Consider the following 14,433-nt stretch of genomic DNA (forward strand, 5'->3'; position numbering starts at 1 on the left):
TCATCAAGCTTTGGGATATGGCAGGAGCATTTGGCAATCCAAATGGCATAACTAGATATTCATAGTGGCCTGAGCGCGTTCTAAAACAGTCTTAGGTATGTCATCAGTGGCCATCATTAGTTGATGATATCCAGATCTGAGATCAATCTTAAATAAGATCTTAGACCCTTCTGGTTCATCCAACAAGTCCTCTACAATAGGTATAGGGAACTTGTTCTTCATAGTATCCTTATTCGAATCCCTATAATCAACACAGAGTCTCCAAATCCCATCTTTCTTCCCAACCAATACCACAAGAGCAGCAAAAGGGCTACTGTTGGATTGAATAATTCCCTGATCTAGCATCTGTTTAACTAAATCTTTAATCACATCCTTTTTAACTAATGGATACATGTAGCGTCTCTTATTGATTGGTCCATTACCATTTTTTAAGACTATTCTATGATCAAATATACCTCTAGATGGGGGCAATTAAGTAGGTTCATCGAAGAGTGTTCTAAACTCACGTAGTACAGTCAACAACTTATGATCAGGTTTAGTCATTTCTTTAGCTTCTAAGGAATACCACTGCACTTCATTACAAATGGTAGTTATTAATTGAATCATGCAAAGCTCTAAGTGATTACCTATGATTTTGGCCAATTTTCCAGCTCCAGGACTCAATATATATATCTGCCAGCTCCCCTCAGACTATGCTTCTTTCCCTTGTAAACGAATTCTATGGTCAACTTTCTGAAATTCATTTTAATATCCCCCAATGTAAGCAACCATTGTACCCCCCCCCCCAGTACTACTCCACAGGACCCTAGTGGTAGTATCAGGAACTTAACTAAGAATTATGCACCGTGTAATAGCTAAGAAATCCTGCAAACCTTATCCACCTTCATTACACCATTAGCTGCAACCACCAATTGAGGTGAATTTTAATGGGGCATCCTAATTGCTCCACTACTGTTGGATCAATGAAGTTATGAGAACTTCATACGTCAACCTTCAAAATCATATACCCAAATGATCCATTGAGTGCATTGATAAAAATTTCCATCCATTCTGCCATATGTTGTGAGTCAAGACCCTGCACTGTCAATTCATCTTGTGTTTCCTCCTGCTATGACTATTCTATATCTTTTTGTTCTACAAGTTCTAGAAGATATAACTGCTTAACATTCTTGAATTTATGGCCAACAGTGTATTTCTCATCACAGAAGAAGCACAATCTTTTTGCTCTCTTCTCATTCATTTCTTATGGAATCAACCTCCTTTTATGAACCTTTTCAGTGTTAGGATTATGAAAGATTGGTTTGTTATAACTCATTGGCTCCATGTATTTCTTTGGTGAGTTTGTGTAAGTAGATTGGCCAGGTGTAGTTTATTTGATGACTGAGAGGTATGCCTCCTGCATTATAGCAGCCTTGTACACATGTGATAGAGTTGTAGGATTGCTGATTTTCACTACAATATTCAACTCAGGATTGAGCCCCCCAATAAAGCAACCGATGTCATTCTCTTGTGATAGAGTCACCCTAGTCAAGTTTCTTTCGAAGATAGCTTGATACTCCTTCACACTTCCCAATTGTTTGATCTTCTTGATTTCCTCCATAAGATCATCAAAATCAGTACCAAACCTTTCAATCAGAGCCATTACATATTTATTCCAAGTGGCATGTTGAATATATTGTCTATATTTCATGAAGGATAGATGCCATTGGATGGCATCTCTTCTAATTGTAAAGCAACAACTCTAATTCTCTCATTCATGGGTACTCTTTCCGTTGAAAAACATTGTTCAATTTTAAACAACCAAGATTTAGGTCCTCACCTGCAAATCTCAAGAACCCATCCTTGACCATTAAGAAGGATTTGAATTGTGATTGTGAGTATTGTTAGGACTTCTATCACCCTGTGATCTTTCCCTCGATTGCCTTACTCCAGAAGGTCCCTCATCATTCTCAAATGGAATTTTACCTCTTTGCCTTTATCTTGAAGTTGTGATTTGTTCATTTAGCTCGTGTACTATTTGATCTAATCCCTTCAGATGTGCTACCTCCCTAGTGATAGTTCCTATCTCTGCTAATATTTTATGCATTATTTTTCTCAGTTCATCCATGTCAGAATGTGAATTTTCATTAATAGTATCACCATTAGACCTAGTTCCTTTCGCCATGAGTGCCAAGAAATCGAAAGCTCTGATACCTATATTTACGAAATTATTAACAATACTTGAATTCAGGAATGTTATCGAGAATCCAGTAGCTGCACAGGAGCTCTACAGAGGAAGCTCGAGTGTTCCGGCCCATAAATGGAAAAGAAGAAGATTTGGAAGAAGAAGAATTAGAATAGGAAACTTTAATACTTTCTCATTAACTTGTAATGAATTCAGTATAATCATTTATATTACTCAATTGAAAATGAAAATTACAGCTCAATTTGTTATTCTGTAAATCTAGCTAACTAACTTGACAATGTGCTAACTACTTTTTGAACTGACTCTAACGGCCTCCACTGACGTGGCTTCATCGATTGATAATTTGCGTATCAGAGAAAGGACTGACTACTGCTTCCTCTGCTACAACTGGTGGTTATTGGGGGGGGGGGGTGTATTTATTTTTGCCTGTTGGTTTTACCATGTCCCAAAAATGAAAAAAATCTCATCGAGTAAACCAACTATTACAACGTATTCTATGAGCGTGTTTGGTTTGGCTTAAAAACTAATCAAACCAGCTTTAAAGTACTTTTTAACTTTTTTGAATATTTAGTAACTTTAGAAATAACTTTTATGTCAAGTACTTTTATGATAAAATAAGCCAAAAGCAACAAGTTGGTCTATTCCAAATTATTGATTTTTAGTTTAAAAGCACTTGGGGTTTGACCAAGTAATATATGATTATCCCTTGTATGTTCTTATAATTCCCACAATATCCTTCCCTCGCTACGACCCTAACTCTACTATCTTTTCATTTCTTCTTTCATCTTGTGTTGCTACGCTCTCTTTGATGTAGCTTTTGTGCAATAGCTAGTAATTTTTCTTTACTTTGTAATTCTCATTATTGTCGATAATATTAATGCGTCCAGAGATGCACTATACATGGATATAAGCCATGAATGATGTGAAATATATAACTTCATCATTTATTTAACGTAATCGATGACTAGCATAATCAAAATATTTCTCATTTTATATATGGCATATTAGATCCAAATACATGACATAAATTGTGTCTATCAAGCCTATATGATAATCTAAAAAAATAAAAATAAGGGAGGGGGAGGGGAGGGGAAATAGGAAATGGATTATAAGGTGGGAATCAAACTCTCACCAACAAAGAGAAAGTTCAACTAGCCAACCAAATTGTATTACTAAAATTCCCCCTATGACAAGTTGAATGAAAATATATGCTCAGGGCAAAAACTCAAAGTACAGGGTAAAATTGGTTCGTAATAAATGGACGAATGATAGAGTGCCACGTGGAACCAAAGATAGGTAGAAGGAGAAGTCAGGTAACTACCAGTACGAGGAACAACAAGCTGCAGTTAGTATCGGATAAACCCTGAGTGGAGCCTGGTCAATGGGAGCAGTTCAAATATTTGTCATCGGACAACATTCAATGAAGAATATTCCCTAACATTAAATTGGCAGCCGTAGCAGAGAATATTTGCATTCATGACCTGTCGTTACATATTCATCGATGACCCATTTATTGCTATTTAAGAGGGGCTTGATCCTAGGATCTTGTTTCCCTAGGTATAACTATAAATAGTAGGCTCAACAAGCATCGTAAGGACATGAAATTCTTGGAAAAACTTATGTTATATTTCATTCTCAAAGCCTAATCAGATAACTTTATTTTCTCTTTTACATTGCTCTGATTTATGTCTTCGGAGACATTGCTCTCGGAGCCAAGCTTGTTATTTTCTTCGATTTTAACCGCTAAGTCTTATTTTTAATCTTATTTACTTATCATTTTTGGATCAAATCAGTTCGCTTGTTTATAAACCACGTAATAAATTTAACTCTACCATTTTTTTGGTAAATAGTTTGGCGCCCACCGTGGGGCTTAGACAGTTGCGTAATTGAGTTGATCCTTGCGTTTATTACTAACTTGCTTGATTTTTTGTTCCTTGGCAAAAAATCAAAAATGGTAGCTAACGATGTCAACATCGCACACAACGTTGAGGGACATGAAATTTTACCTCAACACGAGGTTTCAATCAGCAAAACCTACAACGAGGGGGATGAGGCAACCCCGGTCCGTGGAGGATAGTACCCTCGACATGTACGGAAGACAACTCCCGATGACGCGGCAGATGGACACATTTCAAATAGTAAGGATCCTAAGAGAGTAACAGAAAGCCATCATAGGCCACCTCTCAAGGCAGGATCAGTTATGACGAAATTGAAACAGGCGTTGTAAGGTATCAAATGATTGATGCAATGGCTGGGCACGAGATAATGAGTTTCCTCGATGCCTATTCTGGGTACAATCATATCAAGATGAACCTGGAGGATCAGGAAAAAACTTCATTCATAACGGACTTTGGCACATATTGTTATAATGTGATGCCATTTGGGCTTAAAAACGCGATAGCCACTTGTTAGAGGCTTGTGAACAAGATGTTCGAGAAGAAAATAGGCAAAACAATGGAAGTGTATATAGATGACATGTTAGTCAAGTCTTTGAATGCAGGTGATCATTTGAAACACCTCCAAGAAACCTTCGATATCTCGAGGAAGCATATCATGAAGCTCAACCCGGAAAAATATGCATTCAAGGTTGAATCTGGTAAGTTCTTGGGGTTCTTGGTCTCACAGAGAGGGATCGAAGTGAATCCCGATAAATTCAAAGCCATCAAAGACATCCCGGACCAACTAACGAGTGTAAAAGAAGTACAGAGGCTAACCGAAAAATTGGCCTCTTTAAGCAGGTTCATCTCTCGATCCTCGGAAAAATGTCATTACTTCTTCTCACTACTAAAGAAGAAGAACAATTTCGAATGGACTCTGAAATTCCAGCTGGCATTGAAAGACCTGAAATGTTACCTATCAAGCCCCTCGCTACTATCAAAACCGGGGGAAGGTGAACAATTGCTGATATATCTAGCGGCCTTGAAAGTAGCGGTAAGTGTCGTTCTAGTTCGAGAGGATGAAGGTATGCAATTTCCTGTCTATTATGTTAGTAACTCATAGTCGCCTCTCGAAAGCTTAGGGCTTATTTTTAGTGCCACCTGGTAGCCGTTGTGACAACCTTCTCCTTGCGGAATGTTCTTCACAAGCCTGAGTTGTCAGGCCAGTTGGCCAAATGGGCAGTCAAAATTAGTGAGTTTGATATTGAATACAAGCCTAGGACTGCGATCAAAGCGCAAGTTTTGGCCAAGTTTGTGGTTGACTTCAGTCCTGGGTAAATGCCTCTAGCTGCTAAAGAAGCGATGATGGTGTCGGAAATAACATCGGGAGTTTGGTATTCATGGATGGAGCTTCCAATGTGAAAGGGCCCGGGCTCGGGGTGGTTCTAATCACGCCCTCGGGGGAAACCCTAGGTCAGGCCATTTAAACGGTTTCGTTAACTAACAATGAAGCCGAGTATGAGGCTTTAGTTGCAGGACTCGAACTGGACCAGGGACTTGGCTCCACTGTCATAGAGATCAAATGTGATTCCTAGCTAGTAGTAAACCAAGCGTACGGGATTTTTGACGCAAAGGAGGAACGTGTGAAACAACATGTGAATAAAGTTTAGGCATTGCTTGCACGATACAGGGAGTGGTCGATCAAACACATTCCGAGAGAAGAGAACGTAGAAGCAGATGCATTGTCTAATTTAGGGTTGTTACGGAGATGAAAGGATCTGACTCCAGTACTGTCATTCAACTTTTGTATTCGGTACTAGATATGGACAGCTATTGTGAAGTAAATACACCAACCTAGTATGGGGACTGGAGGAATGAGTTCATCAAATATCTTCGGCATGGCAATTTGCCCGAAGATCCGAAGGCGTCCCACGCACTACGCACCAAAGCGGCTCGCTACTGCCTCATGGGTGGGAAATTATATAGGAGATCATACCAAGGCCCGTTGGCCCGATGTTTAGGAGCCTCAGAGGCAGACTACGTGATGAGATAGGTCAATGAAAGAATTTGCGGGAGCCATTCCGGTGCAGATTTGGTTGTACTAAAGTTGGTTAAGGCAGGTAACTACTGGTCCCGGATGGAATAAGATGCAAAGACGTTCGTTCAAAAAATGCGACAAGTGTCAGCATTATGCATAGTTGGTGCACCAACTGGCGGAACTCTTGATTCGGTATTGTCCTCATGGCCATTCATAAAATGGGGGATAGATATAGTTGCTCCTCTACCATCGGGTCCTGGAAAGGTAAGATTCCTTTTAATTTTAACTGATTACTTCACTAAATAGGTTGAAGCAGGTCATTACCAAAGATCGGTGAACGAAGTGATCGACTTCCTATGGGAACACATAATCTACCAATTCAGAATATCAAAAGAAATTGCCTGTGATAACGGACCGCAGTTCATAGGCTCCAAAGTCACAAAATTTCTCGAAGATCTGAAAAATCAAGAGGATTACATCTTCACCATACTATCCGAGCGCTAATGTACAGGCAGAGTCAACCAATAAGGTAATTATCCAAAACCTAAAAAAGAGGTTAGAAGCTACTAAACGCAAGTGGCCCGAAGAGTTACTGGGCGTGCTATGGGTATACCGGATGACGGCATAATCAAGCACGGGAGAGACACCTTTCTCTCTTGTATACGGCGTGGAAGTTTTGATCCTGGTGGAAGTAGGGGAACCAACCATACAATTTTTCTGAGCAAACAAAGAAGCAAATAATAAGGCATTGCTGGTGAAGCTGGATCTGCTCGATGAATGCAGGGACGTGGCACACGTGAGGATGTTGACTCAAAAGCAAAGGATAGAAAGATACTATAATCGGAGGGCCAATCTCTGTTACTTCAAAGTAAGAGACTTGGTTTTGAGGAAAGTGACTCAGAACGGTCGAGAAATCAATGTTGGGAAGCTGGGTCCAATGCGTAGGAAGGTCTTAACGGGTTTTAGCTGTCATCAGTAAAGGATCATAAGAGATGGAAAATCAAGATTGAGTCAAATTGTCCATCAATTAGAATGTGACTCGCCTCAAAAGGTATTACTGCTGGTGGATCCTATCTACATTGAAAGTATGTATTGTACTCTTTTTCCCTTCGACCAGTTTTTGTCCTAATCGGGTTTTTTTGGCTAGGTTTTAGCGAGGCGGCAACGGAAAGCATATTACGAAGAGAGTGTCATCGTCAAAGATAAGACCTTTAAATAACAAGGCATTGAGATCATAAACCACTATGGGATGGTTAGATAGTCACTGCTTGATGGCAAGTTCCTAATGGGAAACAAAACATGCCATCGAACCAAAGACTATTCAACCATTCACGAGTTGTTTCCACCAGTGAAGCAAGACTTACAGTGTTCCAATTTGCATACTTTGTATTCGAACACTGGAGGGGGGAATAATATTGGATACGGCAACAAGAATGCCACAAAAATCGGGGATTGTGAGAATTGGGAACAATAATGTCTCATCGGGACCAGGGATTGTGCGGTCAGTCCTGTAGAAATAAGTTGTACAAATTAGCCACTTGTATTAGCAAGTTTATTTTTAGCAAACGAATGCTTATTGTACTTATAAAGATGGAAGGAATAAAAATAAAGTCCTTTTATTTTTATCTTGTTTCTGTCCGGATGATGAGTTAATTTTATCATTTGAAAGTTAACAAAAAACTTCGAATGCTTGTTCCGAAATGAATAGGAGAAGTCCTCTTCAAGAGCACCATAAACATAAGAGGGCCATCTCTTATGAAATTCTCATAGTAAAGGGTTGATTCTGGAAGAGTTTATGCCCGGAACAAGAAGATATTAGACAAAAATACTCCTAAAGCCTTATCTAATTCGACACAAAAAGAATAAACTTTGCACAATACTTAATCAAAACTCTTCTTCGTTTATCAATATGCCAAACGACGTAAATACAAAAGTACGAAGGAAAATATCAAAAGAAAGGAAGAAAAAATCTAAACATTATCACCGTCGGAACTCATGGGGGGAGAGGCGTCTATCCCTCCATAGGAAAGTGGGCGGATCAGCCGCCTGTTCGGGACATGGGCTTTCATCATCATTATCTTCAAGTTCATCCTGGTTCTCGAATACTCCAAATCGGTGCTCGAGTATCAGTTTCGTCAGGCTGATTAGGGAGACGTTCTCGAGCGGTTAACTCTAATGCTCGGGTCTTGGCAATGCAAGCATCAATTTCAATGATGCACGCTTTGGCGTCCTCCAAGGTTTTTTTCCTCATATGATACATAACATATGTCTTTTCAAATACGAGGGAATCACCTTGGTGTTGGAGCTTTTCCTTAAGCCTGTCCACCTCGGCCTGAAGGCCATCCCTCTCGGATCTCGTGGCGACGAGGCTAGAATCAAGATCACGGATTGTAGAAGGTGAAGCTAGTTTTTCTCCATGATCTTCTTGAATCTCTTATCTATCTTGGCCCTCTTCTCCTCGGCAACATTAGCTTCCTTGTTTTTGGAGCTTAAGGATGCCTCCAAGTTATTCCCCTATTCAACGGAGGCAAACTCGCGCTCGGCGGCAGCAAGCACAATATCTTGAAGCTCAGCCCACTTAGCCTTAACATCTTGGAGATGTGCATGTAATTGAGTGGCTTCTTAGTTGTGGGCCATCACTTTTTGCTCACTTTGCTGCAACCGCGTCTCAAGCTCGCCCCCTTCAGCAGCTTTTACATCCAGCACCAGGAGGCCCGCAACAAGTTAATTCCTTCCCTTCTTTACTTTACTACTTTAGGGGGTGGGGGTGAAGGGGGGGTTTACATAGAACCGAGGCAAAGTGGTTTATGATTGAATCTCAGAGGCATTCTTTCGGTCAGCTTTGATCCCGTTCGAAGACAAGTCCTTCTTTATCAAGAATCAATCTCTACAGGCCCTCGGAAGCAAGAAAGTTGTCCTGTAAAAAGTATATCGAGGTTAGAAACCCGGTTACAACAGATAAGTAGAAAACAAGCAATAAGAGCGCAAGTACGATACCGTTGCCGCATTATGCATTGCATTATTCAACAGACACTCCCCTGAAAGGGAATGTATTTTCTTCTTATCTTTCTCTGAAGCCAGTGGCTTCGGGTAGTTGGCGAGCTCCACCGGCCTGGATACTGGGGAGGAGAAGCACCATCCTCTTGAGCAGCGGATGCTGGTGACGAAGGTACAACTAGTGTAGAGGGGCGTGAAGTTGTTGGCATTGTAGGTTAAGAAGTAGCTGCAACAAGAACAACGCTGATTATTGGTTGCTCAGTTTCCGAAGGCAGAATAGGCCCGGGATCCGAGCTCCTTAGACCAAAAATAGCAACAGGGACAAGACAACGAGAATTGGCATTATCTACCAGAGCCATCTCGCCCCAAAGCGCTTGGACTTCTTCTACGGTCGCTTTTTGAAGCTCTCCCGACTGAGCATCCGGTTGAGCTGATGAAGATCATTTTCTCTTTTGAAGGGAAGCCTCTTCACCACTAGCTTCTCCTTCGTCTTCAATGACCATAATGATCGTGGCCTTCTTTATTTTCTTATTCTTATCCCTGACCGAGGAAGAACGCCGCCTTTTTGGTTGCTGGTTCTCTGGCTGGGGAATCCAAGGGAAGCACCCCCACTGAAAGCAGATCCGAGGGCACCGTTTCGAGCGAGAGCACTTTGTAGCAATCTCGCGACCTCCGCGGGGTCAGCCAAAACATCAACCTTGGGGCAGGTGACAGAGCCCTATGGGAGTCCTGAATCAAGCAAAAGATATAGTTAGCAAATTTACTTATGTTTATACAGAGGCAAAAGTGAGAAGGACTCAGTTTACCATGGTTCTTGGCCTTCCATCCATATTTGGGGGCCATCTCATTCCACCGACGGGTTTCTGGCGTTGTGATATTCAGAACCTTCTGAACCCATTGGTCTAGGCCTTGAACCCTTGGTGGTGTTTACGAGTAACTGAAACAACAGAAACAAAGAGGTCAACAATGACGGGACACAGTCTTTATCGAAGGAAAAAGATGAATAACTTACAAACTTACGTGAACGATCCCATGATTCAGGAAAACATAGAGTTGTGGCCGAGATGATATCCCTGGTAGAAATGATGACAAACCGCTCCATCTATCCACGGTCACTGTCATCGTCCACGCCGGTGAAGGGCGCGGTGGCCACGTTGAAATTTATTACTCCCCCACGGAAGACTTTGTGGGAGTAGAGATTCATCATGTGTGCTAGGGTTAGGGTTTTCCTAGTCTACGTGCACAACTGGCATAAATAAGCCACCGTTCGCCATATAGATGGGCCTACTTATGCCAAGTAGACTTGGTAACTGTGGCAGAACTCCAAGATCATGAGGTCGAGCCCTTCGCTCAAAGAAAGCGGACCCAAGGTGAAGGGATACGTATAGACATACGTAAAACCTTCCTTAGTGAAGGTAACCCGCTCTATCATGTCAGGAGCAATGATGTTAAGGTTTGGGCCGTTGCAGTCCTCCTTCACTGCATGAATGCTGGAAGGGCGAATAGAGGAGGGGTAGCTGCTAACGACCCATGTCCGTGAAGACGCAGAGGGGAACTTCTCTTGGAATTCATTGACGATACTCAGGTGTTTGGGTATAATGGTGCTCACCATGGGAGGATTAGTGTCAACGTGAACTTCTTTGTCTTTGTTTCTCTTCGAGTCTCCACAAAAGAGAAGACCAAAGTTTCTAGAAGATTCAGTTGAAAAAGCCATGGCAATGGAAGGGCAGTAAGATTTTAGAGAAAGTTAGAGAAGATGAAAGCTTTTCTAAGCAGGAGGAGCTTGAATGCAGAAGAAGATAGTAAACTTATGAAAGTTTTGGAAGTGAAAGATGTAAAATGATGAGTTTAAGTAAAGATATAGACGATAAAAATCGTGGCCATGATTACCTTGAGAACCAGCCAAAATATTATTGAATCGTGGGGCAACATGTATTCAGGGTATTAAATGCGATAAGACGTGCATCCTTTCAAGTGTCAAACACTGTTCAAAAGGTTTCGCACCAAGAAAGGGATCTTCATCAACTTCCCGGTGACACAATGATATGCCACCGGAAAGTAGGGGGACTATCTATATAGGGTAAAATTGGTTCATAATAAATGGTCGAATGATGGCGTGTCACGTGGAACTAAAGACAGGTAGAAGGCAAAGCCAGGTAACTACTAGTACCAGAAACAACAAGCTGCAGTTAGTATCGGATAAACCCCAAAGGGAGCTTGGTCAATGGGAGCAGTTCGAATGTTTGTCATCGGACAACATTCAATGAAGAATATTCTCTAACATTAAATAGACAACCGTTGTAGAGAATATTTGCATTCATGACCTGCCGTTACATATTCATCAATAACCCTTTTATTGCCATTTAAGAGGGGCTTGATCCTGGGATCTTGTTTTCCTAAGTATAACTATAAATAGTAGGCTCAACAACCATTGTAAGGACACGAAATTCTTGGAAAAACTTTTCATTCTCAAGCTTAATCAGATAACTTTATTTGCTCTTTTACATTGCTCTTATTTTTGTCCTCAGAGACATTGTTGTCGAAGCCAAGCTTGTCATATCCTTCAATTTAACCACTAAATCTGATTTTTAATCTTGTTTATTTATTAAAATTGGATCAAATCAATGCACATGTCTATAAACCATGTAACAAATTCAATTGTACTATTTTTCCGACAAACACTCAAATAGCCAACCAAACTGCACTATTAAAATACCTCATATGATAAATCTCCAACTATATCGAGTGAATAACAAAGTCTCCATCACTGACAAGAGGTGACGAATAATACCTATTTTTGCAAACTAAAAATCAATAGTGGCTAAAGCTCCAATATAACTTGTACCAAAAGTGTGATCTAACCACCCTTAGTTATACCAATATTAATGTCATTTATTCATCCAACCAAATGACACATCCAAAGCGTGATCTAACTATCCTTATCTATGTTGAGTAAATGTTCTTTATTCCTCAAACCAAATAACTCACCTTAAACTTTTTTCATTCTGGTTATAAAAGAGAGTCGAATCAATTGATTTATGGTCCATTATAACAAAAAAAAATCAAACGTTTCTAGAGATTTTTATGTTTATAAATTATACTTAAATGATCAAAAGATAAAATACATAAAATATTTATATGATTTGAAATAAAAACACAAAATATATTTATATGATAATTTGATTTTATTTACATGTTGAATCATTTTCTCAATGTGGGTTCATGTGTACCAAATAATATATCAAAAGGGTTTAGTTTAGACCGGGAGGAGGATACTCTAGATGTCCCAACAATAAGGTTAAATACATAGATAACTTCTTAAACTTGGCAATATCTTTTACTTAGACACCTCAACTAAGGCATATTCCGATTAGACGCTCCAAACCTCACTAAACTCTACCTACAAACACAAGGTTGAAAATTTCAAACCCAACAGTAGTATGTGAATCTCAATCTCTTTCAAAGTCTCAGACTAAACTTGTGAAAACTTGCATGTCGCAACTGCTCCTTTACCTTCCCCACCACCCTCCTTTACATATGTCGCAACTCGTAAGGATGGAGGTAGTTATTTTCATTGACTTTGGAAACAAACCAATTCAGTGACGATTAAAGGCTTCAATTGCTGCAACAATATCTCTAATGTAGCTTGGTAAATCCCTTCGTAGAGACCAAAATAAATTTGCTTATCCTCGTATATATAGAGTGAAAAAGAGGATCACCATGAGTTATATTTTTTTGAAAATTGAGATATTTGGCCAAATGGAGATGTGATTTTGAGCGGACAGTTTTTCTACTTCTGAAAAGATGTTACAAATTCTTCTAAAAAGCAAAAGCAACAACATGAAATTAATTTTTCTAGACTATCCTCCCCAAAAATTTATATTTCCTAAATTATCTTTCATTAATTTGATTTTTTAATTTTTTTAACTTCTACCATCTCTGTTTTTGTCACGCCCCAAACCCGGGGAGGCGTGGCTGGCACCCGGTGCCATGCTGGCCCGAGCGAACCACTCTGTAACTCTTTTTCTTTTATAACTATCGTGGGCCAACATGGCCACATCTTGTAATATACAACTGTAAGTGGAAAAATACTGTATCAGCAACCCATTATACTTAAAACATGAATCCATATGGGCCGTCAAGGCCTCTGATATACTGTAAAAATTAACCTCCGTCTACAAAGCCTCTAAGATTATGTGACATCAAATGGGACAGGGTACCGGCCTACCCATAAGTCTATAGCAAAAATCTGACACGATGACTTATAGACTCGGCTGCACCCCGAATGAGGTGGAGTCTTACCGATCCTTCGCTGAATGCCAATATCGTCTACTATGAGGGCTCGTCAAACTGATTATCTATACATGCAGGCAGCGTCCCCAACAAAAGGACGTCAGTACGAATAATGTACTAAGTATGTAAGGCAAAACTGAAACATAACAATAAGTCAACATTAATTAAAGACATATGAGAATCAACCTGAATCTCTAAAGTGCCACCGTATATACATACTTATTATACTTATATATATGATGCTTCTCTTTGAGACTATTATCCATATCGTATGATGCATAACTGCCCAACTGATCAGTGGTAACTACCCGACTGGCCGTAGCACGGTGGTAAATGCATGACTGCCCGACCGGCCGTAGCTCGATGGTAAATGTGTAACTGCCCAACCGGCCGTAGCTTAGTGGTAAATATGTAACTGCCCAATCGGCCGCAGCTTGGTGGTAAATGCATGACTGCCCGACCGGCCGTAGCTCGGTGGTTATGAATATGCATGTCTGCCCAACTGACGGTAAATAATAATACATAACTGCCCAACTGGTGGTAAGTGCCCGACCGGCCGCAACACGGTGGTAAATGCATGAAGATGCATGTACGTGTATCACTATATTATAAACATTAACATCTTTATCATATACCTCAATAGGGACTTAGGAACATACTTAGACATGCTTGAATATCATTTTACATGAATGAATAACATAGACATCCTTAACTGCTAAGAGTAGAACCACTTACGGAATATCATTACGTTTATGTATCGTTACTTGGATCATGCCAAAAGAAAGAAGGGATAGCCTTAACATACCTGTATGATCTCTTCCTTATTACTCAACCAAGCTCAACACAACTTCTTGCATCTACAACAAGTGAAATGATATTGCCGTTAACATATAATGCCGTACCATCGTATTTGACTAGTCGTATGACTTAAGGAAAATAGGCCAGCAACTCCCCTATTTTTAATACAACCCAAAGACCAGTAAGGGTCATCAACAGCCCAACAACAACAACTATAACCAATAATAGCAACAACAACAATATGA

The sequence above is a fragment of the Nicotiana attenuata genome, chromosome 3 (assembly GCF_001879085.1).
Source record: "Nicotiana attenuata strain UT chromosome 3, NIATTr2, whole genome shotgun sequence".
Taxonomy (NCBI): Eukaryota; Viridiplantae; Streptophyta; class Magnoliopsida; order Solanales; family Solanaceae; genus Nicotiana; species Nicotiana attenuata.